At 48.0% G+C, this 17,567-nt stretch overlaps 1 protein-coding gene and 1 long non-coding RNA gene across 3 annotated transcripts in view; both read right to left on the bottom strand.

Moving 5' to 3' along the window:
- Positions 1-13,297, bottom strand: part of PRKCQ (protein kinase C theta) — a 59,295-nt gene extending 45,998 nt beyond the window's left edge. Inside the window, exon 1 of the mRNA XM_053407182.1 lies at positions 13,143-13,297. The gene's annotated coding sequence lies outside the window, so the exon portion shown is untranslated. The remainder of the gene's footprint in view (positions 1-13,142) is intronic.
- The window catches only part of LOC128422761 (uncharacterized), a 217,364-nt gene extending 200,286 nt beyond the window's left edge, over positions 1-17,078 (bottom strand). Inside the window, exon 1 of one of the 2 annotated variants that reach the window (XR_008332589.1) lies at positions 16,930-17,078. This is a non-coding gene — a long non-coding RNA (uncharacterized LOC128422761). Of the gene's footprint in view, positions 1-9,143; positions 9,326-16,929 lie in introns of those variants that run through there. The other variant, XR_008332588.1, reaches the window with a different exon arrangement.
- Between the last annotated feature and the right edge of the window lie 489 nt (positions 17,079-17,567).

Raw genomic sequence — 17,567 nt, 5'->3', positions numbered from 1 at the left:
CACAAAGCCTAGGGCTTGCCGATTGGAAGGTCGGCAGTTCGAATCCCTGAGATGGGGTGAGCTCCCGTTGCTCAGTCCCTGCTCCTGCCAACCTAGCAGTTCGAAAGCACGTCAAAGTGCAAGTAGATAAATAGGTACCGCTCCGGAGGGAAGGTAAACGGCATTTCTGTGTGCTGCTCTGGTTCGCCAGAAGCAGCTTAGTCATGCTGGCCACATGACCCGGAAGTTGTACACCGGCTCCCTCGGCCAATAAAGCGAGATGAGCGCCGCAACCCCAGAGTCGTTCGCGACTGGACTTAACGGTCAGGGGTCCCTTTACCTTTTACCTTGGTTCTCAAGCACCTTGGTACTCAAACAACTTGGAACCCAAACACTGCAAACCCGGAAGTAAGTGTTCCGGTTTGCGATCCTTTTTCGGAAGCCGAACGTGCTCCGTTTTGAGTGTTATGGTGAGGTCTTTCTGGTTTTTCTATTTATTTTGCATTTTTGTTTTTGTGGCTCTTTTGTTGTTGTTTTTTCTGACTGTGTGGAACCCAGTTCAGCTACTGAATGATTGATTGTGTGACTGCAGCACATTGTTTCTTGCTTTCATGTCATGGCTCAATAGTCTCGTTAGATAGTAAAATTCACGTTAAATTGCTGTTTTAGGGGTTGTTTTTAAAAGTCTGGAACGGATTAATCCGTTTTGCATTGCTTTCCATGGGAAAATGTGCCTTGGTTTTGGAACACTTTGGTTTTGGAATGGACTTCCGCAACAGATTAAGTTTGAGAACCAAGGTACCACTGTATACTGGATGGAAATGAAGCCAGCCAGCGAATGGGACCTTGGATGGGTGACCCTCACCGGAAGGGAAAACAAACACAGACCCTCCAAGTGTCCCTATTTTCCAGGGACAGTCCCGGATTTACAGAAGCCGTCACGGTTTCTGATTTGATCCCAGAACGTCCACCGAGAAAGCCTTGTGACTGGCTGAAGATCACCCAGTGAACTTCGTGGCGGAGCTGGGATTCGAACTCTGGTCTCCCAGGTCCTAGTTTGGCACTCTAACCTCCATGCCACCATGTCATGGAGGGGGGTGGCATTCACACTCCTTGATGGGGTGGCAGTAGCAGCAGTAGGGAGACAATGGAGTCAGAGGCAGACCGGGAACAACATTGGCAGCATCATGCCAAAGGCCAACTCAATTTATTATTTTAATTATTGTGTTTCTATCCCACCTTTTTCTTCAAGGTGGCATCCATGGTTCCCCCCTCCTCACTGAGTCCTCACAAGAAGAAGAAGAAGAGTTTGGATTTGATATCCCGCTTTATCACTACCCGAAGGAGTCTCAAAGCGGCTAACATTCTCCTTTCCCTTCCTCCCCCACAACAAACACTCTGTGAGGTGAGTGGGGCTGAGAGACTTCAGAGAAGTGTGACTGGCCCAAGGTCACCCAGCAGCTGCATGTGGAGGAGCGGGGAAGCAAACACAGTTCACCAGATTACGAGCCATTTCAGGGCCACCATATATCTTTGGGGTAGGGGCCAGGTAGAGACCGGGTCCCCCAATGTCCACAAATTGCGAAGGGGAGATGTGGAGCTGACCGCAGCCCAACTCCAGTGACCAGCTCCTTCCCTCCTCCTCCTGTATGGCTGCTGTGTTTGACTCTGCCTGCATCTCTTCCCAGTGTCCTGACGTCCCATGTGTGAGGTCCACGCGCAACGTTGGCTCTCCCAATCACCCTGGCAAGCTGGTGCCTCCGATCCCAGCAGTTCCTCCACATTTAACATAGGGTGGCGCTTACTTTGTGAATTCCCTGCCTTGCTTATGTCTGCAAGGGAGCACAAAATTGTCACAGGTGAAGTTCCTGTTGCCGAAAAACCTAACCACCGATTGAGTGGGGTGGGGTAATCATTTTGCAGTACTTCCTGCCCATATCTACGTGAGAATGAAAGGCTCTGAGACCACCAAGTCCACTTGATCCCAGCAGAGGGCAAGGAAAAAAAGACCATGTAAAGAGAAAATGGAATCTGGTCCCCATGAAATGAATCACCCTTCACACCAAAGGGTATGAATACAGAAGAGACACCATAGACACATAATTAAACAATGGCGGGTTGCATCCAGGCTCATTTAGTCCAGCCCCACTGAAATCAATGAGGCTTCAGCCATGTTTAACTTGGCCCGTTGATTTCAGTGGGACTCGAATTCAGCCAGCTTAGTTTGCTCCAGTGCAAATAAATTGCAATAAAGAATGATCAGGTTGTTACGAGTTTAACCTTGTCAGTTTTTTGCACAGAGTTTTGGCAGAATTGACAGAGCTAAAGCTAAAGAGGAAAACCTCCCCACCCCCAACCTACAAATACACACCATCTACATACTAAAGAGTAGAAGATCTTTTAGCTTGAGATGTTATCAGGTTTTTTTTTCCCACTGGAACAAAACTGCAGCAGTGACAACCGTAAAGACCTCCTTTCTTTGCACTGAACACGACTCCAAAATAAACTCTTACATATATCTTCCTTAGGCTGCAATCCTCACCTGGGAGCAAGTCCCATTGAACTTAATGGGGCTTATGGCTGAGTAGACCTGCAGAGGATTGTACTGCGCAAGTCTTTTTACCAAGTTAAAGTAGTGCAGTTGCTCTGTGCCGCAGGGATGTTGCGTTTATTTTGCAGTGAATGAACAACTGAACCAAACGGGGGCCCATTCAGGTTTAATTCAGCATGAAAAAAATGCCTTGAGGAATGAATGGGCATGATAAATGGTGCCGGTTCCATTCTCCTGCTCATAGCAGTTTGTTGCTCATTCACAGCAAACTCACCTTTCTCTAGTGAAAGCAACTGATCTTATTTTATTTTCCCAGAATGCCTAGGACACTGCATGCTTTGGGACAAGAGCAAAAGGTGACCAACTGTGTGTGTGTGTGTGTGTGTGGAGGGGGTGCCATTTTCTTCCAGAATGTTCCAGAATGACACAGTGATGGGGGAGGCCTGGGAAATTGCCTGCCTGCAATTGCCTGCCTGCCAACCTGTCTATCATGCAAGCAAACCATCGAAAACAAACAAGGCTGCAATCCTAAGGCCACTTAGAATCACAGAATTGTAGAATTGGAAGGGACCTTGAGGGTGATCTAGCCCAAACTTCCAACAATGCAGGGATCCTGATCGACTGACCCACTGGGCTACTGGGAGTAAGTCCCATTGAATCTAATAGGACTTACTCCTTAGTAGGCAAGCTCATCCCAGGAGACAACAAATTTGTTCATAAAAAGTCTATGTGAAAACTCCTCTGCATTTGAGAATATGTTCTTTCCAATGTGCACATTTTCCCATGCAATTTTGCCTAGCATTCACTTATTTTGCAAGCGGTTTCCCTGGAACCCAATGCATTTCTGTGCATCATTATTTTCACCAATTGTTGTTGTTGTTTAGTCGTTTAGTCGTGTCCGACTCTTCGTGACCCCCTGGACCAGAGCACGCCAGGCACTCCTGTCTTACACTGCCTCCTGCAGTTTGGTCAAACTCATGTTAGTAGCTTTGAGAACACTGTCCAACCATCTCATCCTCTGTCGTCCCCTTCTCCTTGTGCCCTCCATCTTTCCCAACATCAGGGTCTTTTCCAGGGAGTCTTCTCTTCTCATGAGGTGGCCAAAGTCTTGGAGCCTCAGCTTCACAATCTGTCCTTCCAGGGAGCACTCAGGGCTGATTTCCTTCAGAATAGAGAGGTTTGATCTTCTTGCAGTCCATGGGACTCTCAAGAGTCTCCTCCAGCACCAGAATTCAAAAGCATCAATTCTTCGGCAATCAGCCTTCTTTATGGTCCAGCTCTCACTTCCATACATCACTACTGGGAAACCCATAGCTTTAACTATATGGACCTTTGTTGGCAAGGTGATGTCTCTACTTTTTAAGATGCTGTCTAGGTTTTTCACCAATGCCAACTGCCTTTTTGAACATACTTTTCACAAATAAGACCTTTTTTTTTTTGCATCCATTCTTTGGGGGGATAACTGCACTGCAAAATTTAGAGAAAGTGCAGCTTCAGAAGGAGAGCTGTGTTTCGATTCACGTTGAGAAGAGTGAATTTTGAAGGTGAACCAAATGAATTTCTCCAATGGCTCAATTAAGTGCAGAAAGTCCTCATATTAGGGGAGTTGTGGAAAAGACAAGATGCTGCACGTTTGCAAATAGACTCAAGCTGCATCATTTTTCGGCCTCCAAATTGTGCAACTTCTGCCAGCGCTTTCCACCTCTAGGTGAAACTGGTCTGGAAAACGAGCTGTCCATCCTTTAATTAAACACCCACACCAGCCACAGAGAGGACCAAAGGTATCTAATTGCACACTTGGCATCTAACATTACCTCTTTTGTATTCTGCACTCCTTGCTTAGAGTCTACCGGAGAGCCAGTGACTAAACGATCAGATGTCATGGACTGGCTGGATGCAGAGGAATGGTGAGAGGTACCAGTTGGGGAACCCCTAGGGAACCCCCAGGGGAAGAAGGCTCAGAGCCAGGGGGTTGGTGGTGGGATGGCGGTTCAAGGGAGAAGAGGGGGCAGATGGGGAGGAGAAGATGTCGGAAGTGGAAGAAGTAACAGGGTTTAGTGAGCAGGGAGAGGCTGGGGCAGAGAGCAGTCCAGAATCAGTGGCAGGAGAGGAAGGGGGCCAGGAGACAGGGATGAGACAGGTTGCCGAAGAAGCCAGGTCACGGAGAGGCAACCTAAGGCCCATGGGCCATAAGCGGCCCACGGAGGTTGTTTAACTGGCCCCCGAGCCGCCCCCGAACTGAGACAACCACTCAGCGAGTTCTGGTACACTGCGCTAAACCAGAGCAGCACAGTGTGGAGACTCGCTTCCATGGTGCTGGAGCGTCTGAGCATGCTCAGATGCAGAAAAGCGTGTTTGCACAGGCGCAGATGCTGGAAATTGCGGCCACACACACTCATGCGCGTGCACGATCTGACCCACAGAGGGAAGCGACCCCTTGCTGACCCCTGAGCCAGGGAGTCTGTCCCTCCTGCTGTAACCAACTTGCCTCACCACTAGTCTCCCAGAAAACGTAGAGGAATGAAGAGGGAAGAGCAATGAAAAAATAGATGAAGGAGCATGAGATTGTTTGGGAGTATCCGGCCTGCCGGTTGGTTTAATCCGGCACCTGTGGCAATTTATTTCCTGGGGTAAAATCCTAAAAAGAAAAGCTCAGCATTTGGCTTCTGGTTAAGATGGCGTCGGGCCAAGCAGTCAGCCCCAGAGTGCCACAGATTTTATTTGAATTCTAATAGTTTGGGAATGACCCAGGGAGAGGAGGAATCTTAGGGAGCGGTGGGGACATTTAGCCCATAGCTGTCAACTTTCAGATTTGCAAATAAGGGATCAGCAGCCTCGAAAATAAGGAATCAGCAGCCTCACCTGTCCCGGGGACAGTCTATGGGATATCTAACAATCCGGGATAGCAGCAGGAAGCAGCGGGAAACAGCGCTGGAATAAGGGAATTTCCCGCAAAAAAAGGGAAGGTTGACAGCTATGATTCAGCCCCCACAATTGCCTCATTGGGGAAGACCTAAAGGGAAGAGTTGCTGTCATCACTAGGCCTGTGCTGTTTCGGTTTCTTCGAACAAAGAGTTAACTTCACCTACACTGGGTACAGTCGTACCTCGGAAGTCGAACGGGATCCGTTACGGAAGTCCGTTCGACTTCCGAAACGTTCGGAAACCAAAACGTGGCTTCTGATTGGCTGCAGGAGCTTCCATCAGAAGCCATGTCGGATGTTTGGCTTCCGAAAGGATGTTCGAAAACTGGAACACTCATTTCTGGTTTTCGATCATTTGAGAGCCTGAACGTTTGACTCCCAAGGCGTTTGGGAGCTGAGGTACGTCTGTATTTTCTTGCTGATCATGCCTGACTCTGGTTCCTGACATCAGGCTTCATTTTCCTGAAGTTTCATGGAAGCCTTTTACAGGGTTATTTCCCCCATGAAGAGAGAGTTCTGGAGGCTTGTGGTGTCTCTGAACTATCTGCACAGAGAGAAATATTAGTAGGTGCACATTTGGTGTGCGGGAGCAGGGCAGCAACAATTGGAGCCCGGTTAATTTGCCTTCATTCCAAAATGATTCATTTATTCAATCCCTTTATTAGCTGCCTAATAAAAACATTTCTCCAAGCAGCATACTGTATGAGGGAACGCAAAAAAATTAAGCAACAATCAAATACTAAACCAATAAAGCCCATCCAACTGAAATTCAATATTAAAATAAACAGATGCAGGGAAGAATGAATGAGAGTCCAATCAGGTCTCCCAGTCATAATACAGTGGTACCTTGGGTTACATACGCTTCAGGTTACATGCGCTTCAGGTTAAATATGCTTCAGGCTACAGACTCCGTTAACCCAGAAATATTACCTCAGGTTAAGAACTTTGCTTCAGGATGAGAACAGAAATCATGCTCCGGCGGCGGAACGGCAGCAGGAGGCCCCATTAGCTAAAGTGGTGCTTCAGGTTAAGAACGGTTTCAGGTTAAGAATGGACCTCCAGAACGAATTAAGTACTTAACCCGAAGTACCACTGTATCTGGGGTTGCAGCAGAGGTGGGTGGGTTATCTTATTATGGTTGTGGCGGCTTATAATTACATGGCTGGGTAGACCCGCCTCAACAAAAAAGTTTCCGGCAGATTCCAAACACAGTACCGCAAAGGCAGTTGCCTATTTTGTGTTTTAATATTTTGTTGGAAGCTGCCCAGAGTGGCTGGGGCAACCCAGTCAGATGGCGGGATATAAATAATAAAATTATTATTATTATTACAGTGGTACCTCGGGTTACATACGCTTCAGGTTATAGACTCCGCTAACTCAGAAATAGTACCTCGGGTTAAGAACTTTGCTTCAGGATGAGAACAGAAATTGCATGGCGGCAACAGCGGGAGGCCCCATTAGCTAAAGTGGTGCTTCAGGTTAAGAACAGTCTCAGGTTAAGAACGGACCTCCGGAACGAATTAAGTATGTAACCAGAGGTTCCACTGTATTAATTTCATCAATGGGCAGGGAGTTCCAAAGGGGAGGAGCCACCACACTGAAGGATTGATTCCGTGAGTGTGTGGAATGAACATAGACGACACTTAGAGCTCCAATGCAAACATTTTGCATTTATAGTGGTACCTCGGGTTACAGACTCCGCTAACCCAGAAATAGTACCACGGGTTAAGAACTTTGCTTCAGGATGAGAACAGAAATTATGCTCTGGTGACGGGAGGCCCCATTAGCCAAAGTGGTACCTCAGGTTAAGAACAGTTTCAGGTTAAGAACGAGCCTCCAGAACGAATTAAGTTCTTAACCCGAGGTACCACTGTAAAGCCATTTCCCCTTCCTGGGGAGATGCTGTTGCGGGCTAGGAGCCTGCCTTCCCCACACGCATGGGGCGGGATAGCCCTTGCACCATTGGATGGTCCTCGGCCACATCATCCCTAGGCCGTCCAATCCGGATAGTCCAGGGGCGTGGCGCGGGCTATTTAAACTTCCCGTGGCCGAGAACTTGCCCCTGTTTTCTCCCTGCTTGGTATTCCGTTAAAGCAGCCTTTCTCAACCTGTGGGTCCCCAGATGTTGTTGAACTACAACTCCCATAATCCCTGGCTAGCAAGGCCAGAGCTCAGGGACGATGGGAGTTGTAGTCCAAGAACATCTGGGGACCCACAGGTTGAGAACCGCTGTGTTAAAGGACTCCGGGAGGCGTGGTCTCTGTCTGAAGCCCCAGACGGGGGGCTAGGACCATGGCATGACCCCTTGCGGTGACCCTGGGGGAGTTCCTAGTTGATGTGCATCAGCAAAGCTCCCCCTACTGGTGATTAACCCTTCCAAGACTCCTGCAGATGGGCAGGAGTCAGATATAGTCGTGTGGTTTCCAATGCCTAAGCCAATACCACTCACATTCTGTAACCAATGAAGTTGTGGCATTTTTCGCCCATTAACCTAAAATACTGTTTTGTGTCTCTTTATTTCACTTCGCAGGAGGGTTTGGGACCTTGCCACACAATGTCCCAATACCGTCTAGAATTAAGAAACAGCTGCCCTGGACACAGAATTGACCTGCGCCACCATGGACAGCTGTGAGTCCAAAATGACTCCCAGGCTGCGCACCTGGTCCTTCAGGGGCACAGTTACCCCATTCAGGACCAGGGAGTCCTCCACACCCACCTGCCTCCTGTCCCCCCAAAACAGTACTTCTGTCTTGTCAGGATTCAACCTCAATCTGTTAGCCGCCATCCATCCTCCAACCGCTCATCATGTCCCGCCCCCCACCTAGCGCGCGATGCCAGTGCTGGCATGCTGGATGGGTAATGGGGAGCGCGGAACTGGTCTCTGCACTTGGCTTCCTCCTCCCTGCGCGACGTGGTGGGGAGAAGGCGGTGGAGCAGGCCACAGGGTTTTGGGGGAGCCCAGCCCCCTCCTTGAATTTTTTTGGGGGGCTGAAGACCCCTTAGCCCACCCCACTTGGTGTGTCTGCCCAGTACAGTGTACCGCTGAGTACGCCCAGGAAAAAAAACAAAGCACTGTGGGGCGAACAAAGGTATTAAACATTCAGGGTTTGTTTGGTTTTTTTGTCTGTAGGTTTCTCATTCAAACAGCTCCGTTTCCTGGAACGGCTGACTCTCCGCCTGTAAGTTTCCTGCTCCAACCACACACTGACACTCTCTCAACTTTCTGCCACCTAACTGTCACACTTAATTCGAGGTGCTGGGAGCCAACACATCTCGTGGGTCTTAAAGGAAGCAGTGCTCCTGTGCCAACACTGGTGCCCCTCAGAATTAGGCCACCAGAATCAGAATGTTGGAGAATGAGGGAAGAGCCACAGAGCATCATCTTCACATGCATAATGTCACAGGTTCAGTCCCCAGCAGCTCCAGTTAGGGCTAGGAACAGCTTCTCTCCAAAACTCTGGAAAGCCACTGAGCTACAAGGACACCAACTGCCTGACTCAGTATAAGGCAGGGCCCTATTTTCTTGGACGCGGGTGGTGCTGTGGGTTAAACCACAGAGCCTAGGACTTGGTGATCAGAAGGTCGGCGGTTTGAATCCCTGTGACGGGGTGAGCTCCCGTTGCTCAGTTTCTGCTCTTGCCAACCTAGCAGTTCGAAAGCATGTCAAAGTGCAAGTAGATCAATAGGTACCGCTCTGGCGGGAAGGTAAACGTCGTTTCCGTGCGCTACTCTGGTTCACCAGAAGCGGCTTAGTCCTGCTGGCCACATGACCTGGAAGCTGTATGCCGGCTCCCTCGGCCAATAAAGCGAGATGAGCGCCGCAACCCCAGAGTCAGTCACGACTGGACCTAATGGTCAGGGGTCCCTTTACCTTTACCTTATTTTCTATTTCCTCCCCAACAATTCATACCTACAAAACCTCACCTAGACATTTTTCAGTTTGTTTACTGGAAATGTTTACAGAGCTGTCTTTCCGCTCGAAACCGAATGTTCAAGGGGGTCATAGATCAATATGAAAATTGATAAAACAACAACAACAAGCATAAATCAACACGGTGAAACAATAAAAGCAGCAGTCCCAGAAACGTGGACAGACAAATCTGTCAGTTTTGCTTTCTCTCTGCTTTTCGTTCAAAACATCAGTAAGGCCACATTTCCAGATCAGTTTGCAGTAAAAAGAAGTCAACATGAAAATTCATCAGCATTTTCACGAGGATTTCCCCTAATGCATATAGTTTGCATGCAATTTTGTCCAACACACACATTTCTGCAAATCAATTTTCCCATATATGATGGTTTTCTGTGTGCTCTTTTTTCATTAATATATGCATCTATACGCACACTTTATCCTAATACAGGGTATTCATAATGAAGTATACAGTTTCAACACACCATAAATGGAAGCTGTATACTTCATTATGAATCACCCTGTATATGCACTTGTCCACACAATGCTTGGCCGAAGAACCGAATTACAAAATTCAGAAAAGTGTGGATTTCAAAGGAGGTTGTGCTTTGCTTCAAATGGTATTTTGAATTAGGCAGCTTCACCTTTACATGTGAACCAAATCAAATTTATTCCCCATCCCTACCAGGAACACACCATGAGTTCAGAAGTCCTAAATTGGCCTGTACTTGCAGATGCTTTTTCAAAGAAAAAATTGCTTAGCAGGCAGCATCGAGCAAGGTGCAAAATGCATCTCTTCGAGGGAGGGCATCCCACCAATAAGAACAAAAAGTCAGCAAGCTGTTGTTGTTCTTTTTGCCATCAGTTGTTTCTCTAGACGCGCTTTTGAGATGGTGACCCGGTCTGCTACTTTGCAAAGGCCAGTTTTTTATCTTGAAGGGCTGTCAAAAGATAGTCCGTTCAAGGTCTATTGAAGCAGCCCTCCCACACTGGAGAGCAGACTGAGCAGTCCCTGGCTCAGCTGACTAATAATAATAATAATAATAATAATAATAATAATAATAATAATAAACCTCTCCATTCTGAAGGAAATCAGCCCTGAGTGCTCACTGGAAGGACAGATCCTGAAGCTGAGGCTCCAAAACTATGGCCACCTCATGAGAAGAGAAGACTCCTTGGAAAAGACCCTGATGTTGGGAAAGATGGAGGGCACAAGGAGAAGGGGACGACAGAAGACAAGATGGTTGGACAGTGTTCTCGAAGCTACCAGCATGAGTTTGACCAAACTGCGGGAGGCAGTGGAAGACAAGAGTGCCTGGCATGCTCTGGTCCAGGGGGTCACGAAGAGTCGGACACGACTAAACGACTGAACAACAAGAACAATTTATTATTTGTACCCCGCCCATCTGGCTGGGTCTCCCCAGCCACTCTGGGCAGCTTCCAACAAAGCTTAAAAATACATTAAAATGTCACACATTAAAAACTTCCCACAACAGCAGCTCACTTCCTAATTGACTGTCATTGTTGCGTTTCCCTCTGGCATTTACACAACGGCAACTTCCCACGAGTTACACAAGCAGCATTCTAACACAGACACAACAAATGACACCATCCTGACTTCCGTGTCCAGATTCCCCAACTTACACACTGAATACAGAAGGACCATCTACAGAGTTGTAACTAGAGATAGGGAAGAAACATGATTCAGTTTGTAGTTAAAGGTCAGCCGGTTTAATATGCACTGTTGGAAACAATGCGTAAACCTAAACACCGCCGGATTTTGCAATGCAGTTCTTCAGTCAAGTGATGTGTGCAAAGGTGCAAATATTGGGGGGGGGCGTGTGGAATGCATATATCTGTGAAAATGACAGATTAAGGAAACTGCTTTGCCTGAAATCCATAAATTAGGCAAAAATCACATAGGAAAAATGGGCATGTTAGGAGAAATCCACAAATGCTGATGAATTCTCATGGGGGTAAAAAAACAACAACTGTGACTTTAAAGAAGACTGGGAACTTTTTACAAAGTACTTAAAAAGACAACAAAATGAATTGGACTCCTTGGCAGGTTTTGAATCAACATACACAAATTTAGTGTTTGGCAACACGGTAGATAGATAATATAAGGACTGAAATAATTTTATAATATGCAGAGAGTGACGTGTGTTGAGAAATCAGAGAGAGGAGCTGAGGGAAGTCTTTGAAGGGAAGGAGGGGTTTGATGGGGAATGGGGGGGAGGGAGGAAATAATGAATATGATATGTTATGATATACTGTTATGTGGAAACTGTTAATAAAAAATTATATATATATAAAAACAACTGGCAAACTGGTGTGGAGATGTGGAGAGCTGAATTTGAGACTGGAAAAATGAGAAACAGATCTGAAATCGACCGATTTCCCTATGGCCTGGTGTCAACTTAAGGCCCTGAGATTGCACACCCAACACAGCATTTCCAACTTCTCGCCATGTGATCTGCTCTTGTTCCTCTTCACAGAGTTCTACTGTTGGCGCTTTCTTCACATGGCACAGAGCCAAAATTAGCCACCTGCCCGTCAAACTGCTGTTGAAAGGGCACAGGGACCGGCCTAAAAGTTGGCAACCCCAGCTCACTCCTGAGCCTCAAATAACTGTGCAGCGCTGGCAAGTTGCCGCTTCGGCCCTGGGCAAGAAAACCAATTGCAGAAAGAGGAAAGCCTTTGCCATTTGAGAGCTGGCCTTTTGAGACCTGGCAGCCGAGGGCAGGCACAGAATAGGCTTGCCAGTTGATAAAGGGGGATCACCACCCCACTCAGCCCAGCCTTTCACTAAGGTTTGTAACCTGAAGAGGGGGAAAAAAAACCACCTTTCCTGGTGTGGAGCTGAAACAACCCCTTGCTTTTCGTCGCTGTGAAAAGAGACAGCAGAAATGGACGTTCAAAAGTGACAAAATGCTGTCAAGGGGATGGCGGGGAGGAAGTGTGGGTTACAGCCAACCAAGTTATACTCCGAGTAGACCCAGTAAGATGAATGAACCTAAGTTACTCACGTCTAATAACATCCACAGAAGTGAGAGCTGGACCATAAAGAAGGCTGATCGCCGAAGAATTGATGCTTTTGAATTATGGTGCTGGAGGAGACTCTTGAGAGTCCCATGGACTGCAAGAAGATCAAACCGATCCATTCTGAAGGAAATCAGCCCTGAGTGCTCACTGGAAGGACAGATCCTGAAGCTGAGGCTCCAAGACTTTGGCCACCTCATGGGAAGAGAAGACTCCCTGGAAAAGACCCTGATGCTGGGAAAGATGGAGGGCACAAGGAGAAGGGGACGACAGAGGACGAGATGGTTGGACAGTGTTCTCGAAGCCACAGACATGAGTCTGACCAAACTGCGGGAGGCAGTGGAAGACAGAAGTGCCTGGCGTGCTCTGGTCCAGGGGGTCACGAAGAGTCAGACACAACTAAACAACAACAACAATAACATCCACAGGTCTACTCTGTGATTTATAGCTTGGTCAGTAGAGCACGAGACTCTTAAGTGCAGGCTTGTGGGTTCGAGCCCCACGTTGGGCAAAAGATTCCTGCACTGAAGCAGGTTGGACTAGATGACCCTTGGGGTCCCTTCCAACTTTACAATTCTCTGATTCTACGAACAAGACGAGGACTGTATACACCCTATTTCCCTCCTCTTACACACACACATATATTCACTGCAAGCTTAGAGAGCCTGCGTGACATTACAAAAGTTCAAGGGGTAGAATATTCTGCCTCGCCACGGCTCCCCATTTTCACCCCATACCTGTCTCCAAGTTGCGCCCTCCTTCCTTTTTCCCCTGTCGTGCCTGCTTCAGGCAGTGCACTCTTAAGAAGTTTAGCTTGAGTTGTGGCTGCTGCTGTCTCCTCCTCCTCCTGCTGCTGCTGCTACAGCTGCCGCTTTCAGTTACCCACACGGCCACCCACACAGCCGCCACCTGACTGCTGCCGTCGCTGCCCAGGGCACAGAGATGGAATTCAAGATGCCGCAGGGAGCCTGCTGTGAGAGGACGCGGTGCCAGCAAGCTGGGGGCTCCCCTAGGAAATTCTCCACATTTGCACATCCGTTTGCGGGTGGGTGTGTGTAGAGACCTCATCCTGAAAACTCACCGTCATATGGCTGCAGATTTCTCCTAATATCGACACACCCTCACATGCAATATTGCCAAACGCACAAGCATTTTCACAAAGGAATTCCCCCCTAATGCAACACATTTTCCTGGGTTATCTTCACCAATATGTGCTTTCAAATGCACACTGTCTTTTTGGACTGAAAAACTGCACCGAATATTCAGCGACGGGCGGATTTTGAAGGACGGCTGCGTTTCAGCACGTCTACTGTTTTGAAAAGTGCAAACCAGTTAAAGGTAAAGGTAAAGGGACCCCTGACCATTAGGTCCAGTTGTGACCGACTCTGGGGTTGCGGCGCTCATCTTGCTTTATTGGCCGAGGGAGCCGGCTTACAGCTTCCGGGTCATGTGGCCAGCATGACTAAGCCGCTTCTGGCGAACCAGAGCAGCACACGGAAACGCTGTTTACCTTCCCGCCGGAGCGGTACCTATTGATCTACTTGCACTTTGAAGTGCTTTTGAACTGCTAGGTTGGCAGGAGCAGGGACTGAGCAACGGGAGCTCACCCCGTTGCGGGGATTCAAACCGCCGACCTTCTGATTGGCAAGCCCTAGGCTCTGTGGTTTAACCCACAGCGCTACCCACGTCCAAAGGCAAACCAGGTTATCTATTTATTTATTTGAGTCCCTGATGTTGGGAAAGATGGAGGGCACAAGGAGAAGGGGACGACAGAGGACGAGATGGTTGGACAGTGTTCTTGAAGCTACCAGCATGAGTTTGACTAAACTGCGGGAGGCAGTGGAAGACAGGAGTGCCTGGCGTGCTCTGGTCCATGGGGTCACAAAGAGTCGGACACGACTAAACGACTAAACAACAACAACAACATACCACTACGTAACGGATGTGGGTTGCGCTGTGGGTTAAACCACAAAGCCTAGGTCTTGCCAATCAGAAGGTCAGCGGTTTGAATCCCCACTCCCTGCTCCTGCCAACCTAGCAGTTCAAAAGCACGTAAAAGTGCAAGTAGATAAATAGGTACCACTCTGGCAGGAAGGTAAACAGCGTTTCCGTGCACTGCTCTGGTTCGCCAGAAGCGGCTTAGTCATGCTGGCCACATGACCCGGAAGCTGTACGCTGGCTCCCTCGGCCAATAAAGCGAGATGAGCGCCATAACTCCAGAGTTGGCCACAACTGGACCTAATGGTCAGGGGTCCCTTTACCTTCTTACCACTACTTAATTGAAGCCATGGGCATTCGTCCAGAAAAAGACATTAGCAGGCTGCAATAAGCAGCAAACAAACTCTTCCTTGCATCATGCATATCTGGGTCACATAGTTTCCAAGACTTTAATTATTCACCTGCAGAATTCAGCAACACAGGTCATTAATTCCTAATGATTATCATAACCCCTTATTATCTTACATACCTTTTTCAGCGTTCTGTAGGGACAGCATTTCCAGAAAACATTTCAAATTTGCTAATTGTTTTAATGATGAAAATGATTAAGTTTTCATATAATAATAGCATGATTGCTCCTCACTGCTTTCTCCAAATCTTCTCACCACCTCACCAAACATTATTGGCTTTTGCAGGAGAAAATTCCATACTTTTAACTATGCACAGTGTGAAAAGGCACTTTCTTTTGTCTGCCCTGCATTTTCCCATTGGAAAAAGATGCACAGCTTTAATCTCCTGGCCTGTTGAATGTCAGGCCAGACAAAAACATCCAAGCACAACACACACCTCCAGGTTTCAATTTTGGGAGCTCCACACAAATCTCCCTATGACGTAGCAGGGAAGTGAGTGCCAGTTTGGTGTAGTGGCGAGACTGTCAGTCCAGGAGCCTGGGATTTGACCAGGGTTCAAATCCCCACTCAGACACAAAGTTCACTGGGCGACCTTGGGCCAGTCACAACCTCTCAGCCTGACCTACCTCACAAGGTTGTGGTGGGGATTAAATGAGGAGGAAGAGAACCTTGGAGGAAAAGTTGGGATATTAATGCAATATATTAATAAAAAAATTAATAAGTGAGCACACTGTGTCTCGTCTTTAAAAGCTTGTCAGGCATGGCGTGGAAGCTGTTGGGACGTCTTTGTTGCTTCCATCTAGTCTTGAATGTCTTGCCTGATTCCTGAACTCCTGAATCATGACTCCTCCAGGGCTCTGTGTCTGCTGCCAAGCCTGTCCTGCTCCTTGCCTGAATAAAGATCTCTTTCTTACGTGTAAGAGCCTCTGTATGCTTGTACAGTGGCACCTCTGCTTGCGAACGGGATCCGTTCCGGAGGCCCGTTCGCAACACGAAAAGAGCGCAACCTGAAGCGCCGATTTAGTGCTTCTGCGCATGCGCGAGCAGCGAGACCAAGAAGTAACCTTTCTGGTACTTCCGGGTCGCCGCGGCACGTAACCTGAAAGAACGTAACATGAAGCAAACGTGACATGAGGTACGACTGTATTGGGGAGAAGGCAGAAGATGCAGCGAAACAGAGAAGCTCTGGCGAAGCTATACCACGACGAACCACAATCTAGAAAAAAAGGGAAATGGGAGGTTCAACCACAAAATGTCCTTATTTAGTGCAGACCCAGACGGGAAAGATTGTGAAAACAGATTGACAGGAGAATGAATGAATGATAGGACTGCGCACACCCTGATGTGATCCATTTGGAGCTCAGCCCTTGGGGGGAGGTGGGGGAAGAAGGAGATTCTGTTTTGGGTGATTTTGGTTTGCTATCTGGGCTTCGGTTGCACAGCCCTAGTAAATGACACAAGGCAATACATATTGCATCACCCTCGTGGCTGTGAAGTTTTGTTTATAAGACACTGATTGGCTGATTGGATCAGGAATGCTCAGTTTACAGGGAACCATTGCAGTCCAGTTACTATGAGGGAAGGGAAAGTTGTCAGTTTGCCTGGTATTAGAGCCTCACAGAGGGATCCACTGAGGCTTAGGAATCTAAGTGATGGGGGGGCCCTCAGGTGTAACGGAAGGGCACAGGGCAGAAGATGGAGTGAGAAAGAGGAACTGGAAAGAAGGGTGTGTGGAGAATGAAGAGTAAGGAAAATGGCAGATGGGTGGGGAACTGAGGCAAGAAGGGGCTTGTCATGGCTTAAAGTCCAGAAAAAAGATGGACGACTCAGGCTGTTTCCTGTCCACATGATTCACATGCCATAAAATGTAAGTCCGTTGCATCTCATTTCTGCCCTAATCAGTAGTGGGGTTATTTCAATAAATTCTTTTAAAATAGTTCAGGCTGCTTGGGAAGGTCCGTAGCTCAGCGGCAGAACATTTGTCTTGCATGTAGAAGGTGCAAGGTTCAATTTGCAGATCGGGTGGCGCTGTGGGTTAAACCACAGAGCCTAGGACTTGCTGATCAGAAGGTTGGCGGTTCGAATCCCCGCAACGGGGTGAGCTCCCGTTGCTCGGTCCCTGCTCCTGCCAACCTAGCAGTTCGAAAGCACGTCAAAGTGCAAGTAGATAAGTAGGTACCGCTCCAGCGGGAAGGTAAACGGCGTTTCCGTGTGCTGCTCTGGTTCGCCAGAAGCGGCTTAGTCCTGCTGGCCACATGACCTGGAAGCTGCACGCCGGCTCCCTCGGCCAATAAAGCGAGATGAGCACCGCAACCCCAGAGTCAGCCACAACTGGACCTAGTGGTCAGGGGTCCCTTTACCTTTACCTTAGGTAGGACTAGGAGAGAGCCCAGTCTGAAACTCTGGAGAGCTGCTGCCACCCAGTTTAGGAAATAATACCAGGCAAAATAGACCAATGGTCTGACTTCCTACATTCCTGGCCTGCTAGCTTTCTAAGAGGCAGGAGTGGATTTAAAAAAAAACAAACTTAAAAAAAACCTTGGTGGAGCATTTAAACCCATTGCTTTCGTGGTACAGCCCAAGGAGAGCTGCGCCACTTGCTCCTGCTGATTTGCATGCACCAGAGCATCTTGCCAATTAGTGTTTTAATGTGACTAATGCTTAATTAGCCTCAAGCCATTAAATGATGGCAAGATCCTCTGAGATGCTGCCTGAGCATTGCGGGGGTGTGGGGGTGTGAAAGGAGCTTTGTTCTTTAATGGGGAAATAATTGATAACAGCACCCAGAGCGATCGGCAGACATCTCCACACATGACA

Source organism: Podarcis raffonei, chromosome 10 (genome assembly GCF_027172205.1).
Source record: "Podarcis raffonei isolate rPodRaf1 chromosome 10, rPodRaf1.pri, whole genome shotgun sequence".
NCBI lineage: Eukaryota > Metazoa > Chordata > Lepidosauria > Squamata > Lacertidae > Podarcis > Podarcis raffonei.
This window is presented reverse-complemented; position numbering and strand designations above follow the sequence as displayed.